The 17,747-nt window shown below is 40.6% G+C and overlaps 1 long non-coding RNA gene across 4 annotated transcripts in view; it reads right to left on the bottom strand.

Annotated features, from left to right (window-relative positions):
- Positions 1-17,747, bottom strand: part of LOC140641137 (uncharacterized) — a 66,192-nt gene that overhangs the window by 16,685 nt on the left and 31,760 nt on the right. For 2 of the 4 annotated variants that reach the window (XR_012037653.1, XR_012037651.1), the window contains exons 2-3: positions 7,084-7,193; positions 6,424-6,718 (exon numbers count right to left, since the gene is read on the bottom strand). This is a non-coding gene — a long non-coding RNA (uncharacterized lncRNA). Of the gene's footprint in view, positions 1-6,423; positions 6,719-7,083; positions 7,194-17,445; positions 17,673-17,747 lie in introns of those variants that run through there. The other 2 variants (XR_012037652.1, XR_012037654.1) reach the window with 2 other exon arrangements.

Raw genomic sequence — 17,747 nt, 5'->3', positions numbered from 1 at the left:
TATGTTAGCTTTAATTTGTGGCTATGTGTTCTCACAATTAGCTTTAATTTGTGGATATCTCTAATCACAAGGACATTCCCGTATATTCCTAGTGTGCTGTGAATTTTTATCATAAATGGTAATATTATGTCATATTCATTTTCTGCTTTGGATCAAGATGATCATATTGTTTTTCTCTTCATACTTTACTAGAGAAGAACATTGACTGAATTTTTATGTTAACCAGTATCACAGTCCTGAACTAAATCTTACTTGGTCATAATACATCATCATGTGTGTATGTATGTGTGTGTACAAGATCAGGTTTCTTCCTTAATAAATACAAGCCTGAAGTGACCAAGACTGTATTCTAAGAACTCAGCACAGAGTTTTTATCATTCAAATCTGAAGAATGGATAGAGTCCTAACACTTGGAGAGGTGTCCTAGAGGAACAGAAGACTATTGGGAGAGTGAATACAGCACCTGTAGGAACCAGTGGGGAAACCAGCCTTGCTGGTATAGGAGGGCTCCTGATAGGATAAGAGAAAAAAATAATATTGGATATGAAAGCTAGAAGTAGGTTATCAGAGACCTTGAGTGCTGTCTGAGACTGTTAATAGCTGGGATAAGATCCTTTAGATATTAAATCACTGTTGATGTCTGAGGAACAAATGGTCATTTTGCAGATTATGTTGTCTGATGAGACCAAAGGATGATTTGATAATTTCTGGCTCGTGAAACTGGCTGAAAGACTGGTTCTCAGGAGTGGGGGTTGGGAGAGTCTGTGAGAAATGTTCTCAGTGAGAAGTGCAAAAAAGAACAGAGGCTGGCTTTATTCTGGATGCTTGACCATTGCCCTGTTTTTCTGCCAAATGCCACAGATGATAAAGTTCTTAAAGCTGACCACGTGATATTTTTCAAAATCAAGGTGCAATTATACTTTTGAAATTAGAAGATATAATTCAGTTAGTATTGTAGGTCAGTATGTTTCAGGTTATAAAATCAAGTGTTTCAGGAATACATTTTCTAAGAGCTATACGAAAATGTTTTTTATTTTGAGAGAAAACTTTCTGTGGGAATGCTGGACAAAGACTCAAGAGACCTGCATATTTTCCTGCCCCCATTCTGCTTCAAGTTACATAGTCTCTGGCCGTTTCAACTCTACAAATTCCACTATGTTGTTTCATCTCCTGCATTATGGTTCCTAATGGTGTAGATCAACTCAAAATTTAAAATTTTCATCTTATGCATTTTTGTGTAAACATGTTGAGATGAGCACAAAAAACTACAATGAAATCCTATTTTCATCAAATTGTTAGTAACAATATTGACATATATTGTTAAATAAAATAAATTATACATTATGAACTAAAATTTTCAACCTAAAAGTCAAATTGTTTTAAGAACATAGAATAGACAGACATAATTTTCCCTGTTTTTCTCCACTAAGTACATCTGAAAACCCTATACATTATATATAAAACAAACAGAAAAAGACTGAAAAGTGGAGAGGAGATAGGTCCAGGTAGGAACCTCAGGAATAAGAGGAATGATATGGTGATTGCAGGGTTTTTTTTTTTTTGCCTCATAGGCCCCAGACTCAGAGCTAAAGAAGCAGGAACTCAGAAACACCAATAGACAGAAATAAAATATTGCAAAGCCTCAACAAGAGCATGCTTTCTTTAATCAAAGGGCTAAGGAAGGGGTACCTCTAGGAAGATAAAAAAACAAACTCCTAGACAATAACCACTCTACTCCAACCAAACAATATAGAAAAAAAAAAAAAAAAAAACTGGTCCTATCACTATCCACAGCAGCAAAGACTGATTGAGGAGCTTAGCCTTACTGGCTTATAAGGCTGTAAAGAGGGGTCATAAAATCCTGCTGGGTGGTGTCAGAAAAGGCCAAGAGCTAGGACATGCATCCATCCTGGCTGGCAATAAACACCCCACTTTCTCAGCAATGATAGTGGAGACCATATGAAGAACCTGGACGTCCCTCACTCCCACTCAACAGTAAGAAAGCATCACCTACCCCTCCCTTGTGGGGTGGTATCCAAGGAGCCTACTGCAGAACGAAAACTTTCACTACAGCCTAGCAGTAATGAGGCCACAATCCCACTTTATGGTGTTATCTAAGGCCAGAGTAGCTACAAGGCCCTCTAACCTCTCAGCCAGAATAATATTAGTGAAGGCCTAGTAAAGAATTAGAAATCCCACCTCTACCAAAAGGAAACTTTTATCTCCCTGGGTATTTAAAGGGGGCTAAATGGGGAAGTTGGGCTTCTACCTTCCATGGCCATAATGAAGTAGCACTTCCTCTTCCTTTGCTAGGGCAGTATCAAAGCAAGCCAGGTGACAGAAGATTCAGATAAGATCCAGAGTTTCACAGCAATATTCAAAATGTCCAGAATTCAACAAAAGACTTTTTTTTTTCAACAAAAGATTTTTATCAGACCAGAAACAAGGAAGATCACTTGAATGAAAAAAAAGACAAGATGTAAACAAGTTGGTTACATATATTACAATAATCAAAGAAATATTTTATTTTTTAAAAAGATTATATTTATTTATTCATGAGAGACACAGAGGGGCAGAGACAGGCAGAGGGAGAAGCAGGCTCCTTATGGGGAGCAGGATGTGGGACTAGATCCCATGGCCCTGAGCCATCAGGTGTCCCTCTAACAAAGATTTTAAAGCAGCCATCATTAAAATACTTCAGTGAGCAATTATGCATGCAAATATATGGAACAAAAAGCAGAGTCTTAGCTAAGAAATTTAAATTTAAAGCAAAGGAATAGAAAAGAAATAAAAGGAAATTTTAGAATTGACAACATAGTAAGTGAAAATTTTAAAGCTTGAGTACAGGCTCAAGAGCAGAACTGGGTGAAGAGAAAAGTATCTATGGACTTAAAGTAATATAAATTATTCAATCTTAAGGAAGGAGAGAAAATAGACTGAAAAAAAATATGAAGAGAGCCTCAAGTTCTGTGGGATTATAACAAAAGATCTAACATGTCATCTGAGTGTAGAAAGGAGAGGAGAAAGAAGATTCGCCTGCAAAGTCTTTGAAGCATTTTTAGCTGAAAATTCCCAAGTTTATCAGGAGACATAAGTCTATGCATTCAAGAAGCTGAGTTAACCCTCCAAAAGCATAAAACCAAAGAAATCTATACCAAACACATCATAGTTAAACTTCTGGAAACTAAAGTCAAAGAAAAATCTTGAAAAAGGTTAGGGAGAAAAATAACACCTCGTGTATAAAGGGAAAAAAATTGAATGAAAGTAGACTTCTCATCAGAAACCTCAGAGGTACAACAAAATAAAAGAACCCTGAACCCAGAGGAATGATGTCAGCAGGCCTTCATTCTCTGACAGAGACTCTGACTAACAAAGACACGGAACAAACTGCTTTTGAGAACTCCAGAAAGCGGTTAAGATATTGCAGTACCCCAGGTGAGTGCAAAGCCAATAAGAATGCATGGGGTGGATGGTGAAACTGGTGACATTTTATTCACCTTAGCCACTCCCCTTGCCTGGCCTAGTAAAGCACTTTCAGGAGAAAGCTCCCAACTCTCAGCTTCTACCTCGGAGGGAAAGAGATAAGTGGACCATGCAGTCAGTGTCTTGCTTTCTGGAGGCTTGCCCAAAGGACTGGTTGTTAGTATATTCAAAAGGTATGTGCAGCCATCACCATAGGCAATTTTTTAAAAATTTCTTTTTATTGGAGTTCAATTTTCCAATATATATAGCATAACACCCAGTGCTCATCCCATCAAGTGCCCCCACTCAGTGCCCGTCACCCAGTCACCTCAACCCCCTGCCTACTTCCCTTTCCACCACCCCTTCTTCATTTCCCAGAGTTAGGAGTCTCTCATGTTCTGTCACCCTCTCTGATATTTCCCACTCATTTTCTCTTCTTTCGCCTTTATTCCCTTTCACTATTTTTTATATTCCCCAAATGAATGAGACCATATGTTTGTCCTTCTCTGATTGACTTCTTTTACTCAGCATAATACACCATAGGCAATTGTGGAACATTTTCATCAACAAACAAAACAAAACAATACCCCACACTCCAGCTATCACTGTCCCATTCCCTTTTATACCCCCAATCCTAAGCAACCATATATATTTAAAGATTTGTTTATTTATTTGAATCTCAAGCAGGCTCCCTGATTAGCATGGAGCCTGATGTGGGGCTCGATCCCATAACCCTGAGATCATGACCTGAGCCAAAATCAAGAGTTAGACACTTAACTGACCAAGCCACCCAGGGGACCCGTTTTCTGTCAGTTTTTGCTTAATGTTTTTAGTGCTCTGTTATTAGGTGTGTATATGTTTTTAATTACTATACCTTCTTTTCTGATTAAGGGCTTTAATGCAAAATATATAAAGAACATTCACAGACAAATAGGCCCCCCAAAAAGATCTGAATGCTTCACCTAAGAAGATACACAGATGTTAATTAACCACATAAAAAGCTATTCAAAATTAATTATTGGGGGATCCCTGGGTGGCTCAGCGGTTTAGCGCCTGCCTTTGGCCCAGGGCGCGATCCTGGGGTCCCGGGATCGAGTCCTACATCAGGCTCCCGGCATGGAGCCTGCTTCTCCCTCTGCCTGTGTCTCTGCCTCTCTCTCTATGTCTATCATAAATAAAAACAAAAACAAAAACAAAATTAATTATTGGGGAAATGCAAATTATAACCACGAGACATCATCACACATCCATGTGCGCACATGCACACATATACACACATGCACCAAGAATGCCTAAAATTTAAAAGACTGACAATGCCAAGTGCAGACAAGGATATGGTACAACCAGAACAGTCATACATTACTGAGAAGAATGCAGAATGGTTTACTCCTTTAATTATATTCTATATTCTTAATGGAATGACTTTTTCATCACTACAAAATGTCTTTCTTCATCTCTAGTAACATTCTTTTTTTTTGGGGGGGGGTGCAGAGGGAGAGGGAAAGAGAAACTCCTAAACAGGCTTCAAGCCTCCTGGAGAGCCTGATACCCAGCTTGATCTCGCAACCCTGAGATCCTGACTTGAGTCGAAATCAAGAGTTGGAGACTTCACTGACTGAGCCATCCAGGTATCCCAATATTTTTTGTCTTAAAGTCTATCTTGTCTTATATTGGTATAGCTACTCCAGCTTTAGTTTGATTATTCTCTGCATGAATATATTCATCCTTTTATTTTCAATCTATTTGTATCTTTGAATCTAATATATGTTTCCTGTATACAGTATATGGTTCAATCTTGTTTTGCCTTCTCTAGACTGACAATCTCACCTTCTGAATGTGTTATAATCCATTCACATTTAAGGCTTTTATTGACACAGTTTTATTTACAACTGTATTTTGCTTTTTTTTTCTATATGTTCTATATATTTTTTGTTTTTCTATTCGTTTTACAGTAAATCGAAATTCTACAAAATAACATTTCAATTTCTATCTTTTTCACTATAATTTTTTAAGTTGTTTCTTTGGTGTTTCCTCTAGGGCTTACCTTCTACATTTTAGTTTACTAAAATCAGCTTCAGATTTTTTGTCAGTTAATTCCAGGGAGATATATAATTATTCCTTTTCACCCCCTTTTGTGGCATTTCTGTTACACACACTACATCTATAAATGTTACAAATCCAACAAGTACATTGTTATGGTTATTATGTAATGTTATAACTTTTGAAGAAGCTGAGAAAAGATAGGAGAATAAGCAAATATTTATAGCTTTTCTATATTAACCTCAATATTTACCATTTTTGGTTTTCTTCATTTGTTTCTGTGGATTCCAGTTACTATCTTGAGTAATTTTATTATCCCCAAAGAGCTTTGCTTCTACCTACCTTCTTTGTGCTGTTATTGACCAATATACATTTCTAAATGTTAGACCTGACAATACATTACATGCATATTCTTTTATATTATTACTTTTAAATCAATTAAGAAAAAGATAAGAAATATACATATATACTATCTTCCATAATAACACAATTACTTTTTCCAGCATTCAGTTTTATCATGCCAATATAAAATTTCATTTATTTTTTAAATTTTTAAAAAAGATTTTATTTATAAATTTGAGAGAGAGGATGACCAGAGAAGGGTGAGAGGGGTAGAAGCAGACTCCCTGCTGAGCAGGAAGCCTGATGCAGGATTCAATCCCAGGACCCTGGGATCATGATCTGAGCTGAAGGCAGATACTTAACCAACTGAGACACCCAGGCCCAGTTGCTGAGGAACAACCAGAAAAGAGAGGCAGGGACAAGCTCAGAGTGTTAAGTCCTTTCCAGTCTAATGAAAATGGAATCATGGGCAGAAGCTGGTCTCATAATTCTCCACCCTACTCAGGGCACCACGTAGTGGCTGGGTCAGTCCTTGTTGGTCACTAAAGGGCCATAAAGTAGAATTTAGAAGAGACCTACCTGAGGAGACCTTTCCTCTCAGTTCTGGTCCAGGGTCTGTTGCAGGGCTTCTCCATAAGGATGGGCCAGGGTTCATTTGTCAGCCTCCTGTATAGTCAGTCTGTTGTAAATTCTGTGAATGCATCAGCATCAGGGGACATTGTTGCTACTCTTCTTTATGGCCCTGGGCTTGGGCACAAAGTGATTATCCTTGTCAGGATGTGATTCTTCTTCCTTGACTCAAGATGAAACTCCTTTCCAAGGATTTCCCCATTCTTGTAGGAAACTGAATTTCCTGGTGTTGCCAAGCACTGGCCTGGAAGGGACAGAAAATGTGGATGCACCTTGGCATGACTCACTCTGTATATTTGGGTGATTTTCAGACACTCTCCTTCTACAGTGACAAGGCCCACACATTCCTTTAGGTCTGCTGGTGGGAGGTGAGAAATCCTTAAATGGGAAGATCAGGAACTAGCATCACTGGGCAAAGTAATGTCCAATCCCCATACTCAAACCTGTCAGAAAGCATCTGTGCATCTGGATATTATTCGAGTTCATGAATGAAAAAAATATGAAAACTGACCGAACAAAGGGATTCTGACTAAGGAATTCCTGGCCTGGAGGGGCTCTTCCTTTGTTTCAGGGAATGTGATAGGTGTCCTTGTAAGGGACCTCATTTACCTTCCGCTCTGTGGGCAAAGACAGAGCTCTAGGTACCCCGAGTCAGGCCTGTCATCCATGGAGCTGCCCTGTGGGCCAGGATGGAACCTAGGGATGGTGAAGGTCCTAGGCTGGGGTGGCAGAGACAGAGAAAAAGAAAAGTGGCTGTTAGATTGTTGTCACCAGAAGGCTGCTCTTGTCCCTAAGTTTTTCTTCCATTGCCTTAAGATTTTTAATATTTCATCTAGCATCCATCCATGTTGTCACACATGGCTTGAGCTTATCCTTTTTTATGGATGAGTAATAATCCATTGTGTACATATGCTGCCTTTTCCTTATCCATTCATCTATCAGTGATGGACACTTGGGCTGTTTCCATATCTTGGCTCTTGTAAATAATGCTGCAGTGACCATAGGGGTGCATGTATCTTTTCAGGTTAGTGTTTTGGTTTTCTATGGGCAAATATCCAATAGTGGAAATATTGGATCATAAGGTATTTCTACTTTTAATTTTTGTGAAACCTCATGCTGTTTTCCACAGTGGTTGCACCAGTTTGCATTCCCACCAACAGTGTAAGAGGGTTCCCTAAGTCAGCCATATAATTTCATTCATATGTGGCATCTAAAAAAACAAAAACAGGGTGCCTGAGCATCTGCCTTTGGCTCAGGTCATGATCCTGGGGTCCTGGGATAGAGTCCTGCATTGGGCTCCCTGCAGGGAGTCTGCTTCTCCCTCTCCCTCTGCCTATGTCTCTGCCACTTTCTCTGTGTCTCTCATGAAGAAATAAATAAAATATTTTTAAAAAGTAAACAAAAAAGAGGCGGGGCAAGATGGCGGAAGAGTAGGGTCCCCAAGTCACCTATCCCTGCCAACTTACTTAGATAACTTTAAAATCATCCTTAAAACCTATGAATTCGGCCTGAGATTTAAAAGAGAGAACAGCTGGAAGGCTACAGTGAGAAGAGTTCATGCTTCTATGAAGGTAGGAAGACGGAAAAAAATAAAGAAATAAAAAAGCATCCAAGGGGGAGGGGCCCCCGCGAGGAGCTGGGCTAAGGCCCCATGGGGAGTGCCCCCAGGACAGGAGAGCCCAGTCCTGGAGCAGAAACTTTACCAATCTTCCCAGATGGAAAGGCGCTGGCAGGGAGCTCGAACAGGATCCCAGGAGGGGTAGGGATATCCTCAGGCTCCCAGGGGTCACTAACAGAGGAACTGAACCCCGGGGGAGAGCGCACCACACAATGCAGACCGAACTCCCTAAAGAGCTGGAGCGCGCTCCCGGTGGGGCCCTGGGAGCAGCTGAGGCGGCGGCTCCATGCAGAGGGGGCTGCGCGGCCCCCAGCACGATTCCTGTGGCGCAGGCCCCGGAGCCAAGGACGCTGGGGGACACAGCCCAAGATCCAGCGCTCCCGGGACAGGCAGAGGCCGGGAGCACACAGGACAGAAAGGATGCTCCTGCTGCCGGGCGCCCCCGAGCTGTGCAGATCGGCGCCCCCCCACCCCGCCCCCAGAGCATCCAGGCCCCTGCGGACTGGGAGCTCCTGCGGACTGGGAGCCCCTGAGGACTGGGAGCCCCTGCGGACTGGGAGCCCCTGCGGACTGGGAGTTGCGATAGTTACTGCAGGGGCTGACTCCAGAGCTGGAGAGCTGGCCGCCGCTACTGTTGTTCTTCATCCTGGTGTCACCTTGTACCTGGGACTGAGCAGGGGCCTCACAGGATGAACAGCTCCCACTGAGCCGTGCACCTGGCAGGGGCTGGACAGCTCCCCCAGGTGCACACACCTGAGAATCAGCACAGCAGGCCCCTCCCCGAGAAGACCAGCTGGAAGGACAGGGGAAAAGCAAGTTATTGACCAAACAGCCCTGGAAAGTTCCAGGGGAAGTAGAGGGATTTACACTATACACAGAGGATACTCCCCCTTGTTTTTTGTTTTGTTTGTCCCCTCCCCCCCCTTTTTCTTTCTCTCTTTTTCTCCCTTTTCCAGTACAACTTGCTTTTGGCCCCTCTGCACTGAGAAAAATGACTAGAAGGAAAAACTCACCACAAAAGAAAGAATCAGAAACACTACTCTCTCCCACAGAGTTACAAAATCTGGATTACACTTCAATGTCAGAAAGCCAATTCAGAAGCACAATTATAAAGCTACTGGTGGCTCTAGAAAAAAGCATAAAATGATTCAAGAGACTTCATGACTGCAGAATTTAGATCTAATCGGGCCGAAATTAAAAATCAATTAAATGAGATGCAATCCAAACTGGAGGTCCTAATGACGAGGGTTAATGAGGTAGAAGAACGAGTGAGTGATGTAGAAGACAAGTTGATGGCAAGGAAGGAAGCTGAGGAAAAATGAGAAATACAATTAAAAGATCATGAGGATAGGTTAAGGGAAATAAATCACAGCCTCAGAAGGAAAAATCTACGTTTAATTGGGGCTCCCGAGGGGGACAAAAGGGACAGAGGTCCAGAAAGTGTATTTGAACAAATCATAGCTGATAACTTCCCTAACTTGGGAAGGGAAATAGGCATTCAGATCCAGGAGATTGAGAGATTTCCCCCCTAAAATCAATAAAAAACTGCTCAACACCTCAACATTTAATAGTGAAACTTGCAAATCCAAAGATAAAGAGAAGATCCTTAAGCAGCAAGAGACAAGAGATCTCTAACCTTTATGGGGAGAAGTATTAGGTTAGGGTTAGTATTAGGGTCCTAAATGAGAAGAACATGCAGCCAAGAATACTTTATCCAGCAAGGCTCTCATTCAGAATAGAAGGAAAGATAAAGAGCTTCTAAGATAGGCAGAACCATAAAGAATATGTGACCACCAAACCAGCTCTCCAAGAAATATTAAGGGGGACTCTGTAAAAGAAAGAGGAAGTCCAAGGAAACAATCCAAAAACACAGGGACTGAATAGGTATCATGAAGACACTAAATTCATATCTTTCAATAGTAGCTCTGAACGTGAATGGGCTTAATGACCCCATCAAAAGGCACAGTGTTTCAGACAGGATAAAAAGGCAAGACCCATTATTTGCTGTCTACAAGAGACTCATTTTATTTATTTATTTATTTTTTTTAAGATTTTATTTATTTATTCATGATAGTCACAGAGAGAGAGAGGCAGAGACACAGGCAGAGGGAGAAGCAGGCTCCATGCACCGGGAGCCCGACGTGGGACTCGATCCCGGGTCTCCAGGATCGCGCCCTGGGCCAAAGGCAGGCGCCAAACCGCTGCGCCACCCAGGGATCCCAAGAGACTCATTTTAGACCTAAGAACACCTACAGCCTGAAAATAAAAAGTTGGAGAACCATTTACCATTCAAATGGTCCTCAAAAGAAAGCAGGGGTAGCCATCCTTATAACAGATAAATTAAAGTTTATCCCAAAGACTGTAGTAAGAGCTGAAGAGGGACACTATATCATACTTAAAGGATCTATCCAACAAGAGGACCTAACAATCATGAATATTTATGCCCCGAATGTGGGAGCTGCCAAATATATCAATCAATTAATAACCAAAGTGAAGAAATACTTAGATAATAATACACTTATACTTGGTGACTTGAACACAGCGCTTTCTATAATCGACAGAACTTCTAAGCACAACATCTCCGGAGAAACAAGAGCTTTAAATGATACACTGGACCAGATGGATTTCACAGATATTTATAGAACTTTACATCCAACTGAATACAACTGAATACACAATCTTCTAAAGTGCACATGGAACTTTCTCCAGAATAGACCATATACTGGGTCACAAATCATGTCTTAACCGATCCCAAAGGTTGGGATTGTCCCTTGCATATTTTCAGACCATAATGCTTTGAAACTAGAACTAAATCACAAGAAGTTTGGAAGGATTTCAAACACATGGAGGTTAAGGACCATCCTGCTAAAAGATGAAAGGGTCAACCAGGAAATTAGAGAAGAATTAAAAAGAGTCATATAAACTAATGACAATGAATAATACAACCATTCAAAATCTTTGGGATACAGCAAAAGCAGTCCTGAGGGAGAAATACATCACAATACAAGCATCCATCCAGAAACTGGAAAGAACTCAAATACAAAAGCTACTCTTGCACCTAAAAGAGCTGGAGAAAAAACAGCAAATAGATCTTACACCCAGCAGAAGAAGAGAATTAATAAAGTTTCAAGCAGAACTCAATGAAATAGAGACCAGAAGAACTGTGGAAGAGATCAACAAAACCAGGAGTTGGTTCTTTGAAAGAATTAATAAAATAGATCAACTGTTAGCCAGCCTTATTAAAAAGAAGAGAGAAAAGACTCAAATTAATAAAATCATGAATGAGAAAGGAGAGATCACAACCAATACCAAGGGAATACAAACGATTTTAAAAACTTATTATGAGCAGCTATACGCCAATAACTTAGGCAATCTAGAAGAAATGGATGCATTTCTGGAAAACCACAAACTACCAAAACTGGAACAGGAAGAAATAGAAAACCTGAACAGGCTGATAACAAGGGAGGGAATTGAAGCAGTCATCAAAAACCTCTCAAGACACAAAAGTCCAGGGCCAGATGCCTTCCTTGGGGAATTCTATCAAACGTTTAAAGAAGAAACCATACCTATTCTACTAAAGCTGTTCGGAAAGATAGAAAGAGATGGAGTACTTCCAAACTTGTTCTATGAGGCCAGCATCACCTTAATTCCAAAACCAGACAGAGACCCCACCAAAAAGGAGAATTATTGGTCTATATCTCTTAGAAACACGGATGTAAAATTTCTCAACAAGATACTAGCCAATAGGATCCAACAATACATTAAGAAGATTATTCACCATGACCAAGTGGGATTTATCCCTGGGATGCAAGGCTGGTTCAACACTCGTAAAGCAATCAATGTGATTCATCATATCAGCAAGACAAAAACCAAGAACCATATGATCCTCTCAATAGATGCAGAGAAAGCATTTGACAAAATACAGCATCCATTCCTGATCAAAATTCTTCATAGTGTAGGGATAGAGGGAACATTCCTCAACATCTTAAAAGCCATCTACGAAAAGCCCACAGCAAATATCATTCTCACTAGGAAAACACTGGGAGCCATTCCCCTAAGATCAGGAACACGACAGGGATGTCCACTCTCATCACTGCTATTCAACATAGTACTAGAAGTCCTAGCCTCAGCAATCAGGCAACAAAAAGAAATAAGAGGCATTCAAATTGGCAAAGAAGAAGTCAAACTCCCCCTCTTTGCAGATGACATGATACTGTACATAGAAAACCCAAAAGCCTCCACCCCAAGATTGCTAGAACTCATACAGCAATTCGGCAGTGTGGCAGGATACAAAATAAATGCCCAGAAGTGAGTGGCATTTCTATACACTAACAATGAGACTGAAGAAAGAGAAATTAAGGAGTCAATCCCATTTACAATTTCACCCAAAAGCATAAGATACCTAGGAATAAACCTAACCAAAGAGGTAAAGGATCTATACCCTCAAAACTACAGAACACTTCTGAAAGAAATTGAGGAAGACACAAAGAGATGGAAAAATAGTCCATGCTCATGGATTGGAAGAATTAATATTGTGAAAATGTCAATGTTACCCAGGGCAATTTACACATTTAATTCAATCCCTATCAAAATACCATGGACTTTCTTCAGAGAGTTGGAACAAATCATCTTAAGATTTGTGTGGAATCAGAAAAGACCCCAAATAGCCAGGGGAATATAACAAAGAAAGCCAGAAGAAAAGAAAAAAAAGAAAAGAAAAGAAAAGAAAAGAAAAGAAAAGAAAAGAAAAGAAAAGAAAAGAAAAGAAAAGAAAAGAAAAGGAAAGGAAAGGAAGAAAAGAAAAAAGAAAAGAAAAGAAAAGAAAAGAAAAGAAAAGAAAAGAAAAGAAAACCAGAGCTCACAATGCCAGATTTCAGGTTGTACTACAAACATGTATTCATCAAGACAGTGTGGTACTGGCACCAAAAACAGACACATAGATCAATGCAACAGAATAGAGAATCCACAAGTGGACCCTCAACTCTATGGTCAACTAATATTCGACAAAGCTGGAAAGATTATCCACTGGAAAAAAGACAGTCTCTTCAATATATGGTGCTGGGAAAATTGGACAGCCACGTGCAGAAGAATGAAACTAGACTATTCTATTACACCACACACAAAGATAAACTCAAAATGGATGAAAGATCTAAATGTGAGAGATTCCATCAAAATCCTAGAAGATAACACAGGCAACACCCTTTTTGAACTTGGCCACAGCAACTTCTTGCCAGATACATCCATGAAGACAAGAGAAACAAAAACAAAAATGAATTATCGGGACTTCATCAAGATAAAAAGCTTCTGCACAGCAAAAGAAACAGTCAACAAAACTAAAAGACAACCTACAGAATGGGAGAAGATATTTGCAAATGACGTATCAGATAAAGAGCTAGTTTCCAAGATCTATAAAGAACTTATTAACTCAACACCAAAGAAACAATCAAATCATGAAATGGGCAAAAGACATGAACAGAAATCTCACAGAGGAAGACATAGACATGGCCAACAAGCACGTGAGAAAATGCTCTGCATCACTGGCCTCAGGGAAATACAAATCAAAACCACAATGAGATACCACTTCACACCAGTGAGAATGGGGAAAGTTAACTAGAGGAAACAACAAATGTTGGAGAGGATGTGGAGAAAGGGGAACCCTCTTGCACTGTTGGCAAGAATGTGAACTGGTGCAGCCACTCTGGAAAACTGTGTGGAGGTTCCTCAAAGAGTTAAAAATAGACCTGCCCTACGACCCAGCAGTTGTACTGCTGGGGATTTACCACAAAGATACAGATGCAGTGGAACGCCGGGACACCTGCACCCCGCTATTTATAGCAGCAGTGGCCACAATAGCCAAACTGTGGAAGGAGCCTTGGTGTCCATCGAAAGACGAATGGATAAAGAAGATGTGGTCTAGGTATACAATGGAATATTACTCAGCCATTAGAAACGACAACTACCCACCATTTGCTTCGATGTGGATGGAACTGGAGGGTATTATGCTGAGTGAAGTAAGTCAATTGGAAAAGGACAAACATTATATGGTCTCATTCCTTTGGGGAATATAAGAAATAGTGAAATGGAATAAAGGGAAAGGAGAGAAAATGAGTGAAAATATTAGTGAGGGTGACAAAACAAGAGACACCTAACTCTGGGAAATGAACAAGGGGTAGTGGAAGGGGAGGTAGGCAGGGGGTTGGGGTGACTGGGTGATGGGCACTGGGCACTGAGGGGGGCACTTGATGGGATGAGCACTTGGGTGTTATGCTGTATGTTGGTAATTGAACTTCAATAAAAATATTTTTTTAAGTAAATAAAAAAATAAAAACACATGAATAAGCAAAAAAAGAAAAAAGAATCAGACCTATAAATATAAATAGAACAAACTGATGGGTAGGGGGTAGACGAATGGGCAAAATAGGTGAAGGGGAGTGGGAGATATTGTATTCTAGTTATGGGATGAATAAGCAATAAATGGCACAGAATAAGGAATATAATCAATGATAAGATAATAGCATTATATGGTGATAGATGGTAGCTACACTTGTGAACCCAGCATAATGTAAAGACTTGTCAAATCGCTATATTAATACATGAGACTAATGTAACATTGTGTCAACTCTACTCAAGTTGGAGAAAAAATATTGAAAAACTAAAAATTAAAAAAATAAAAGATACTTTTAATGTGTGGCAACCTATTAACGTCTTACATGGGAATCTGTTAAAATATGGGAAATTGCAGTAATGAAAATAATCTAATGTTCCAGAAAGTAAGCTAGAATCATGTCATTTTAAGATAATAAAGAATCTCAAGTTTCTCCTTATGCCTGTGATGAAAGCACAGGATCCAGACTTCCAGCACCAGATGAGTAGAGCCAGATGAACTCCATGTGACTTAATAACAGGAGTACAGCACAGTGTCTGGAGGCAGGAACTGAGGAACAGGAGCCCCGTGGATGCCCCAGATCAGAGCTGTGGAGCTCCCAGGATGCAGTGAGGAGGGGGATCCAGGCAAAGAACAGGGTGTCCCCCTGAGTTAAGGAAAGAGGGATGAGAATTCAAGGAGGGAAGGGCAGTCTCAGGTCCAAGTATCAAGGAGGTACTTGCTGCAATGAGGGGCAGTTGAACAAAATCAGAGGAGTCTGATCAGAGTTTGGTAAAAGACTCTGTTAGCACAACTGGCCCAATCTCTAAATATTCCCTTTTATCTAAATCTTTAAAGAAGTTTCTGGTCTTTTAAAAAATGTGTAATTGAGGGGGTGCCTGGGTGGCTCAGTTAAGTCACCACCTCTTGATTTCGGTTCAGGTCATGGGATCCAGCCAGGTTCTGCGTGCTCAGAAGGGAGTTGGAGCCTGCTTGAGGTTCTCTCCTTCTGCTACTCCCCCTGCTTGTGTTCTCTTTCTCTAAAATAAATAAATCTTTTAAAACAATGTCTAATTGGCATTGTTGTGAAATTATGTGGTTTTTATGATACCAATTCTTTGAAATGTTTGAGACTACTTCATAGCTTAGCATTAGGTCATTTTTTAAAAAACCATGATTAAAAATGTGTTTTCATTAATTTTTGAATGTAGAATTCTATATATTTATTAAAGTAAACACATTAATTGTGCTATTCAAAAATTCCATATTTCAGTGCCATGGGGGGTGGGTAGCTTTTCTATCAGTTACTGATAATGACAGGTTAAAAATACATCTGTAATGGATTTGTCAATTCTTCTGTCAATTTTTATATATATTGAAGCTATATTGTTATAGCTTCGAAACTATGAGTTTATTTTCTCTTGGTGAAATAACTTTTTATTGTTATGTAATTACCTTCCCTACCTCTTTTTTTTTTTTTTTTTTTTTACTTATTTATTCATGAGAGACAGAGAGAGAGAGAGAGAGAGAGAGGCAGAGACGCAGGCAGAGGGAGAAGCAGGCTTCATGCAGGGAGCCTGATGTGGGATTCGATCCTGGGTCTCTAGGATCAGGCCCTGGGCTAAAGGCAGGCGCTAAACCGTTGAGCCACCCGGGCTGCCCACCTTCCCTACTTCTAGTAATATTTTTTTAACATGTTATTTCTTATAGAACTAAATGCAGCCACATGAATTTACTTTGGCCAATATTTGTCAGGTGTACCGTTTTCCAACATTCTACTTTTAAGATGTGTGTATCCTTGTTTTATCATATAGCTATGTTTTTAAAAATCTAGTTTTATAGTTTGGAAAGTTCAGTCCATGTGCGTATCTAGTGACTACTGATACACCTGGATTTATCGCTGCCATCTCCTTATGTACATTTGTCCAAATTTTTGTTCATTTTTGTGTGTGTATGTGGTTTACTTTGTCCTCCCTCTCCCCTCTATACCTCTGCATACTTATTTGGAAATTGCACACTCCATATTGTGAGTTTTATCAAGGACAGTTTCTCTATAGCAGAACAACTATGATGAATATGTTCATGTAGTTTCTAATTTAAGAATGACCTGTAGTGGTGGAGAAACTGTTTCAAGGTTTTTGTATTATTTTAGTGATAGATTTTTACTTGGTTTGGTGCTATCTGGGTTACTTTAGCTTGATTAAAGGAATCATGAAGATTTTCATATTTTTCAGTATTTTGCAATAGTTCAGACAGCTCTCAAAAGGGAATGAAGTTAGTTAAATAAAGAAAGGTATCAATTAAAAGTAGTAAAGAAATACTTTATTCAGTACTACTCCAACAGAGGAGAGCGGCTTCAGTAAAATTGAATTCAACTCCCAATACAGCAAGGAGAGTTGCGGATGGACAGAAGCAACAAGCAGAGTAAGGGGGTTAGTGGATGGAAAAGTACCAAAAGGAGACTGCAAAATTGGGGGATTCTTGCGAACCTGTCTCAATAGGATTTTTGGTAAAGGCAGCCCAAGGACGTAGACATCAAAAGTAGGGGATAAGGCATTTGATCAGATACCAAGAATGGGGCATCTTCCTAAACTGACTTAGCCGGATGCTCGGTAAAACGAAGGCTCCGCAGGCTAGGGACTGGGCCCAATAGGGCCTAGTAGAACGAGAACTCGGAGGAAACTGTGAAGTTTGGCCAAGTCTCTGTCACAGCAATAGAAAGGCAGAAGAAATCAGCGGTCACCTTTATAAGCATTACAAGCATTACAATCTACGCTACCCTATTTATGTGGCCCAAATGTCATCTATTTCTCCAAGTTCCAGCGACAGATCCAGCTGAAGGGACTCTGGCCATATTTTTAATCGGAAGCTTTCGCTGCATTGTACGCTGTGCTAACGGTGAGCACCTGGCGCAGCGCCGGGCCCGGAGCTCGGGGTGGGGCACAGTGATCACTATTCCCGGAGGGCCCACTCTGTGTACGGTTACTACCTTCTGACAACTGTGCAAGGGACTCGTTATCTCCAAGAGGAAAGTGAGGCTTAGTTAAGGCTCTAACGAGGAGGGACTTCTTCGGGGTAGCCGGACCAGGTCGTCACGCAGTCCTCTTCCAGCTTCCCGAGGAAAAACCACCAACGCCAGGGAGCCAAGCCGGAAGCCAGCCGGAAGCCATTAGGGTCCTTCCCCTGGAACGCCTCACCCTTCCGCGGGCTCGCGCCTGCGCGCTCCAACTGCCGCGCCGCACCCTGCGGCCTTGTGGGAAATGTAGTCTGGCGCCCTGGACGCAGGCGCCG

This window comes from Canis lupus, chromosome 10, assembly GCF_048164855.1.
Source record: "Canis lupus baileyi chromosome 10, mCanLup2.hap1, whole genome shotgun sequence".
Classification (NCBI taxonomy): Eukaryota; Metazoa; Chordata; class Mammalia; order Carnivora; family Canidae; genus Canis; species Canis lupus.
The sequence above is the reverse complement of the archived record's forward strand: the minus strand, read 5'-3'. Positions and strand labels throughout refer to the sequence as shown.